This window comes from Amblyomma mixtum, chromosome 5, assembly GCF_055824585.1.
Source record: "Amblyomma mixtum isolate Tamu chromosome 5, ASM5582458v1, whole genome shotgun sequence".
Lineage (NCBI taxonomy): Eukaryota > Metazoa > Arthropoda > Arachnida > Ixodida > Ixodidae > Amblyomma > Amblyomma mixtum.
The window spans coordinates 124,120,129-124,129,124 of record NC_143016.1 but is presented as its reverse complement, the minus strand read 5'-3'; the positions used below and the strand labels follow the sequence as shown (position 1 = coordinate 124,129,124).

Sequence of the window (8,996 nt, the reverse complement as noted above, 5' to 3'; positions counted from 1 at the left end):
TTAATCAGATGCATTAGTAGGGACTTTGCAGATAATTGTGTCAAAGTGGAGCGGAACGCAACACAAGGGCTCTGTATTCTGTTGATATGTACGAATCTGAGCCAGTCAACTTCAGCGTTATAATTTATACCAAAATAATACTGCTCATCACAAAGACAAAATGCAAGCATCTATGGATATCATAATGAAGAGATACTTGCGCAAGCAATGCTCCGATTTTTCTTCACCACCGAGATTTTTTTAGTTTTTATATGAAGTGTTCCTGGCCTTGTTCGTTTCGTCTTGTTCTCTATCGCCGTGACACTAGTTCCACACTATTTATTTGCATAATTTATTTCCTTCGTTGAATGAAGCTTAGCTACTAGTCGCAGATTGCCTTGTCTTCTATTGTTTCGTTCGTTTAATACGGTTGAACGTCCCAGAGCTACTAAGGCCATTAAGTAAGCTGTAGTGGAGGGCTCCGGAAATTTCGACCACCTAGGGTTCTTTAACCTGCCATGACATCGCACAGCACAGGGCTTTCCAGAATTTTCCTCCATCGAAATGCGTGCGCTGCGACCTCGTGTTCCTTGGCGTTCTCCGCGTCCAGCTGTAATACATTTACACGAAAGAGGCAAACTTACTATATGTTATGACTTCATCATGTTAAACACAGTTGTAATGGATCGACGAAAGTACTGCGGAACGCGGATGAGCACCAGTGAGCATTGTTAGCACCGGATCCCTTATTTTATGGGTTCGGAAGGCTTCGGACGAGCCGTTATTTTCACTGGAAGCTTCATTTTTAGAGAAGTTTGAGTGAAGCAAGAGCCGAATATAAAAACAGATGCTGATTATTTAGAAATGTGATCTGAACCTGTGGCTGCGAGAAAGATGGAGAAGAAATTCAACTCAGTGTAATGCGATTCGAAACGGTGAGCACATAGCGTTTACTCACACGTCCCTGAGAACTGGAATTGAGTTTAAAGCTATAAAAATGCATTCATTTAGAACAGAATACTGCCTGACAAGTTCTCGCTCTACAGAATTGTAAATTCCTAATGGGTTGCCCGCCATTTTCGCGATAGTCTTTTCTTTATAATAGGCGCACTATAGAAGCAAGTGTTGTTTGGAAGCAATCATGCACTGTAAATTTTGAACTTTGAAAAAGTACATAAATCTTTTTTGTGAGCATAAGCCGCTTAGAACACCGTCAAAAATGCTTTTATTCAGTAAATCATGCTGTGGAACAGCAATGGACTCTTTAGCAAGGATGAAGCGAACGGTGTTTTTTTTTTTACTTAATCGAAATAAGCGATTGTTTGAGGGCTATGAATATTCTTTTTTTGCGACATCGTGACATGTATGAGAAAAAAGAAGTGTGCGCCAAATATACGCCTCTCACTTGAGATTCCGTTTTCCACGCATGCGCTTCACTGAGTGCACTCCGTCGTATGCATGCCGGAAGGTCTGCTTTCCGGGTACGGAGCATCAAAACGATTCTCTCTTGCCAAGCTTGTTCGGGGTGGCCTCAACGTACATACTTATTCAAATGGATGAGGGACACACAAGTTGCGGTTTACAGCTGAGTCGGGTCCGATATATTATTTTTCGCCAACTTTTGTGGCGGTATAGAGAGCATGAGATCAGCTTGGTAGAAAAGTGTGCCTTCAGTGGCCAAACATTTCATTGAAGCGGCCATAGCGTGCTCTCCGCGAGGAGGAAGGTAATGTGAATGCATGAAGTTTTCGGCACTTAAAAAAAGAGAAGCAGAGTGTGGAGCTCCCAACACAATAGAGAGGCCATCATGTAGGGGCCTTCTAGTACCGTCGCACATTCAGAAAGTTCGCTGATGCTTAAAGGATGCCCGCCGTGGAAAACGTGTTAGAAGGGACCTATTCAAAACATACGAATCTTACATAATTCAGAACATGGAGTCTTATGTTGCCTGTGGTATTGGTTTCAAGCGCGAGATGAGGAAGCGACATTGTGTAGGCCGTGTAAACGTGTCTGAAGCCCCTGGCGGCAGCTCTGCCCTCTTCCTATTTAATATTAGCCTCATTCCACCAGCACACAAATTGGCAGCAATTCCAGCGCTGCAGCACTCCCTGTACCACGAGGACATCACAATCTGGAATAGCACAGGCAGTCACGGTGATGTAAATTCCTATCTGGAGAAAGTGACCGACGTTGTCTGCCCGCACGCCCAAAGTATAGGCATCAGCTGTTTGGCATCCAAATCGGAACTTTTAGTGAAAACTTTTAAGAGCATCACGCTCTTGCAGCTCATAGCACCCTAAGTGGAGCCCCCATCCAAAGAGTCGAAAACATTAAGATACTAGGCCTCTACATTTACAACAACTGCAGTAACATCAATGCCATAAAAGCTATTCGCAAATCTACGCAGAGCATCGCCACACTAATCAAACGCATCTCCAACCGCCACAGGGGCATGACAGGTGGACCCGCCCTGCCTGATTGACACCTTTTGCCTGTGCAGGATTACCCATTCCCTCCCCTCTCCTAGCTCTCCCCCTCATAGACTGAGCAGGTGAGCAGTCTAATAAGAACGGCTTACAAAACGGCCCCTCTCCTATCCAAAACCAGAGCTACCACCAAAACTCTTCAGCTGAGGGTACATACTACCGTACAAGAGCTAGTCGAAGCACATTTAATATTCTAATACTACCGACTCTCTGGGACGACAACCGGGCCGCAACTCTTAAATAGACCACAAATTCATTTTCCTGGTCAAATCACTGCTCTCTATTTTCCTCCCGAAGCCATCAGCACACATGTTTACATCCCGCCACCCCCGAAAAGCACTCAGGCGGAGTAGTAACGAGTTAAGGCCCTTAGCAAGCGCTACCCCCCATGTGAACGCCGTCCATGTGAACGCCGCTGAATATCCTCAGCAGTCCACATTCGCTGCTGCAGTGACGGAGAATGCTCATAACTTGGTTACCTGTGCCACCATTCGGAACTCGACCCAGTCCATCGAAGTGGAAGAGGCGGCAATAGCCCTTGCGGTTATCCACTCCTCCTCAGAATACATTTTCTCCGGTTCAAATACAGCCATCTGCAATTGTGCAAAGCGAAAAATTCATGGCCAGGCTGCTAAGATCCTCCAGCCTTCAACACAATACAACCCGCACACATGTGTACTTGTTCCCAAGCAATATACTGTGCAGGAAGTCACATTCCGCCCAATACCACCCGTCCCATACACGATGACCCTCCTGTACACAATCTAAACATTTACTACCCCCCCCCGAAACTTAAGAATGACACCTTCAGTGAAATTTGCACACAAGCTATGCAGGTGGCACGAAGGGATCCCCTCCTGATCGTCGGCTACTTCAATGCCCCGAGCAGGCTATGGGGGTACACCCGGAAGGACACGCATGCGAGGAAGATTGCGGAACTTCTTTCCACATTTGCTCTCACCCCCCACACTTACCCCGCCAACGCAACACGTGCCGGCATTTCGATTTAACGAGATACTTGTCCGGACCTCACATTTACACGCAACATATGGCATGCCGACTGGCTGAATACAGAGGACACGCTGGGTAGTGATCACTGTATAATCAATAGAACCATATACATACGTCCCCTGAAACGCCCACTAACAGAAGCTCGTGTCCCGGACTGGAAGGCTTTCCGCTCTTCTCTAACTATTGTAACCCCCCCCCCCCCCCCCAAGTCGGGATACGACGACTGGTCCAAACTGCTCACGTCCGCACTCACACAATACGAAAAAGAGACCCAGGTCACGGAAACATAAACGGACGTGGACAACCACTTTCTCCACTTTTGGGAGGCCCACTTCAGCCTCATCGAACGATGGAGCAAAGAACAACATAACAGACACTTCAAGAAACGCATCCTCGAACTCACACAGCAGGCTGCGGAATATGGTACTCAGCTAGCCGACACCAACTGCGTGGACGGGTGCAACACGGCTGCACGCCAGATGTCTGACCAGAAGACGTGGAGGTTGTTCCGCGCTCTCATCGATCCAACACAAGCACGCGCTGAAATCCAGCGCCACTTACATGGAGCCTTGCACAACTTTACAGGAACGGCAACACAGCTAGTGCACACGCTCAGGGACCGATAACTGTTTTGCAATCGAAGAGAATACAGAGCTGGACACCCTGTTCCAGCTCCACGACATCCGGGCGGCCTTAAATAAGATGAAGTGTTGCACTGCACCCCGGCGCGATTACAGGCTTACAGGTACTGGATTACAGGCTTGGCATTGAAACAGTATTTGAATTTCTCGGAACAATAAAAAATTGCTGCAAAAGTGGTTAAGCACAATTACGACACCACTGCCTAATTACATATAGGGCAGATGATCTGATCAAAACATTTTGAGCAGTCAAGCTTTTACAGCAGCCCCACCAGGCACTTTTTAAAACCAGATGCACTGCCAACGATATTCCAAAGGGTACATAGCGAGCGGGTAGGTGCAAATTGTGGCTGCTCGCTGTTTGTCTAGTAGAAGCTACATTCAGTGGAAAATTTTTGATGCTTGTTACGAGTGAGTTTTGAAAATTACGCTGAGTTTAGCTGGTGATCTCTACAGCCTTTCGAGCCAAATCATAAGTAAAAAGAGGTAAAATTAACTTTTCAACAAAACTCTAAATATTTAAATTACAATAAAATTTAAGAGTTGGTATGTCAGTACGAAAGTAAAGGCAGGAATGCAGCATAAAAAGAATCAGGTTCATGATAAACAAAATCCATCATGTATGAGCAGTTCAGAGTGGGAGGGTTTTTCACGAAAGACTGTGCTAGACACTTTTACATTATTACACAGAATTCTGAAAGTGGTCGTGGTGTCTCACCAAGTCTGTGTGCATAGGGTGATAAGTTATAATGCAGCAAGTGCCTAAGCTCGTGCAATACTTTTACTAAAGGTTGCAAGCACATCTCACAGTGCTATTTCAGGATTGCAGCGTTCGCCACTGATGTCACCACAAAGACACAAGCAGGTAAGGTTAGGTGAACAGAAAGGCCAATGCTTCAGGCAAGAAAATTTTTATCTCAGGGCATATCTATGTAGGAGCACACAAGCTAAGAAGCAGCCAGTTCACAAACAAGGTCCTCACCCCCCTCACGAGCTCAGCCACCCTTAATAAAGTCCCCACGCTTGCAGGTAAAACAAAATGAATCCGAATGCTGGTGTCTTCGGTAATGTAAATGTTCCTACTTCAGGCCATTAGTGTGATAAAGTATCTCAGCGAACCGGAAACCTCACCGGTATGCAAATCACCCTGCAAGCACTTGTACACTCCCACAACAAAGTCCCCAGGCAAGCGAAAGCGGGCTAGATACTTCAGAGAAATAGCTAGAACCTCCGGTCAGAACTGTTTCTGCTTCAGGACATGTTTACACCACAAACCCCCAGCTCAGTAGCAGCATCATCAGGGAAATCTGCACGCAGCTGCTTACAGGTAATACGCAAAAGGTAGAAGATGCACTGTCTCCTCTGACGAGCCAAAGTTGCACTTGGGCTGTGAGGCACGCTGCAGAAGAGGATTCTTGATTAATTTCGATCCCTGGAGTTCTTATAGATGCCACAAATTTATTACAAACTACAGAGTACCAGCTGTTCCAGCTAGCCGTACTGTGCATTCTCTTAAATATTCCTCCATTACACTATCAAAACTTGGCATTCAACAACTGTTGATGCAGTGACAGTAGTGGGGTAGCTTCACTAGTGCATTGAAGGAATGAACCTGGCCAGTGTGCTTCTTTATGATGTAGAATCCCAGTTTGAAATTAAGGCCTACATCCCTTTAGATCACAAATATGTCGTATTGTGTCTTATGTCAGATAAATGGCAATGATACGCCAAATGCAAGGTAAATGTCTCTTTACTGTAGTAGAGGACATATGATTTTTTGCTGCAGTTTCTTAAAGCACACCTTATATGTGAAATGCAAAAACTCTTCCCTAGTGCAATGTTCAGTGCAGAAAATGTTTTAAAAGCTACGGTCACTGAAGTGTACAGCAAATACTCAGTGGTTTATTAGTGTTAAAGGAATCTAAATGCAAAGCAGTTGCACATTTCAGCTTTTACAGACACGGATGTGCATTTCTGAAAGTCATATTTTTTGGTTTTGTGGGGTTTAATATCCAAGAGTGGCGCAGGCTTTGAGGGACACTATTTCTGAAGAGATCTGCACGAGACGTGCAGTTGTGCTATACGTAAGAGGTATGATGAAGAGTGGCATTAAACATTTATCCCAACATTGTTCATGCGAAATGAACCAACAAAAAACACATCAAGGCAGCCCTATTAGATGCTGAACAGTTAAGAGCATAGGTCTTGGCACTGTTACTATTTTTTTTTCATGTGCATTATTCGAGCGTGTGCACAAATGTGCAGCAAGGTATTGCATCCTACATTGTGGATGTCTGAGGCACTCTTGGATTGCTATGATATTTTTATTTGTCTCGTGTACAACAGTGATATCGGTGAATTTATAGAAAAAAGACAAAGCAGGCGTTCATAAGCATAACTGCTCAAGTTAAATAACTGTCAAGTTTGAAGCCAGGCGTAACTTTTCAGTGCAGGGTGTATAGTAAGCAATCTCACATGTTTGTGATTGTGAAGATACACTGGTTGTCAATTTTTGATATAGAAAGAGCATGGCATGAATTTTTAACATTTCAAAAGCTGTATGCGAGAAAACTACATTCCAACATTTCTCTTTACCTTGCACAATGCTCTTCTGGTGCTCTCTGAGCGCGACTTATCGCACTCGTTTCTTGCGTAAAGTTCTTTCATGTATGTACGCGTCTTTGGTGCTTCGGTACTTCGTTGGTGTTCGGAGCTTTGGTGCTTCGTTGCACGCAGATTAAACATTTCAGAGCGGAGTCCGTTACAGATTTTGCGTCGTAGTCAAAAAGAATCCGTGTCTTGACAGGCAGTGGTAGAAAATGAAAAAAAGTACAGAAGGCAGGTGCTGCACTATGCGCGTGTGTTGTCTCCCTTCTTCCTCGCATCCATTATAGAAAACGAATAAGGTCTGACCGCGGGAGAAGACAGGAGCTGACGATGGTGAACACTTTACTAAAGGGACTCCAGGTAACGCCAAAAAGAATGGGGAATGCATGTTTTATGACGCCCCGTACATCTAAACAAACCTTGCTGAACCTCACCACCAATCCTCGTTGATTTCGGCTCACATAAACACAAATCCCACGTAATGAGCGGCACAGGATTCACCACCACCTGTAACTATCTTTGTGCGCTCACAGTCGCGAACGTTTTGAACGTGAACTAGAAAAGAAATCAACACAGCGCGTAAGCAAGCCGCAGCACCGTTCCTCGCACAGCTTTTTAGCGCGCAATACGAAGCGCGCGACCATGCTAGGCGAAGTTGCTAGGTTAGTACGCTGTAATTGACTTAGTCTGTCAAACTTCGTCTAGATCGCCTATATCATGCAGGGAACCATGAGCGGAGTAACAAGATGGCTCTCATCCACGGTTATAAAAAAAAAGTGAAGAGGGTTTACATGTGAGTGCTGCCGCTGCTTTCACTCTAGGGTTGGTATAATAGCTCCACGACTGGTGGTACTATCCACGGCAGGGGGCGGTGCCGGGCTCTCTCGCTCTCTCGCAGCTCGGTCGATGGGAAGGGCTAGAAGCTGAGTCAACAAACACTGCCTTGTGAATTTGACCACTGCGGCTAGTTCTCTGTCCGTTGCTTCCGTGGGAAAGGAATTTCCCGCAGTCTCCCAGCAGGTGAACGAACGTCCTCGTACTCCTCCGCCGGATGTACAAAACTCGAAACCTCTGTCGAGGACACAGCCGTCTTTCAATTTACAGCAACAGCTTGACCTTGCGTAGCACAACTCCACCCGGTGACCCGAGGACAGACTCGGCCACTTGCCGCCGCCGCTGTCGTCGTCTACGCTGCTTCGGCCGCTGCTGCCGGCGTCGCCAGCCCTCGCCGCATCTTTGCTCCACGATGCCTCACGTCTGGTACTAATTCTTCCAAGGCCCGTGTTCTCCGACCTTAACAGCTCCTCCACGACCCGAAAAATCTTGAATAGCCAGCGTTCACGACAGCTGGGCAAGAAGAGATGAGGCTGGAACCGGGTTGAAGGGCTGGTTTCCAGAATTGGCATCCAAGCTCCAACATTTAACAAAGAAAGGCATCAGTGGACTGTTCCTCGCGACAAGGCACTGACCACATGCAAGCGGTCGGAATTTGTCAAACACTCACCGGGCTTCCCACAACGACAACAAATCTGTTTGCTAAAATGTGACTTGATTTTGGTGTATTTTTGTGCAGTTAAGGCGCGGAATATCAGATTTGAAATCGCCAAAGACGGACTGCTCGAACCAAGGTTTAAAAAGGATAGAAACACTGTATGTATTCCTACTAAGTTCTCCTGCTTACAACAATGTTTTTCAAGCCATCAGCATTTTCGTGCACTTTTCTCTTCTTGTGACGCATTGAGAAATTGTACTGTTGGAGAGCTAGACACCATCTAAGCAAGCGGCAATTTTTGGGTGGACAGTTGTCATAATCACGCTGGAGACGGTGGTTAGTCTCAAAGGCGAACTTCGCGCCGTAGAGGCAACCCGACAGCCTCTGTGCCTCCCAAACCAAAAACACGCACTCTTTTTCTGAAGCGCTGTACGCTTCTTCATTACAGGCCACCTTGCGGCTTACGAACAGAACCGGGTGTTCTTCGTAATCGTCGCCAACGTGGCTAAAAACGGCACCCAGTCTATCACTGGTATCACACTGGACTTCAAACTCTTTACCACAGTAAATGAACCGAAGCAACGGTCGGAACACGAGCGCATCCTTCTGGCTCTTAAAGAGTTTTCTTTTGAGGCCATCCCAGTGTACGTCAGCAGGTGCTCCCTTTCGTAAGGCGTCAGTTACGGGATCAACTCACCGTCTACGCGACTCTACGCGTTGTTCTATTCGAGCTGCACTCCTGTGAGTGTCATTATCCCTTGGCAGCATGGGAAATTGACA

At 46.1% G+C, this 8,996-nt stretch overlaps 1 pseudogene; it reads left to right on the top strand.

The window, feature by feature from the left end:
- The first annotated feature begins 4,274 nt into the window (after positions 1-4,274).
- LOC149343601 (uncharacterized) lies at positions 4,275-6,415 on the top strand (annotated as a pseudogene).
- Positions 6,416-8,996: the final 2,581 nt, after the last annotated feature.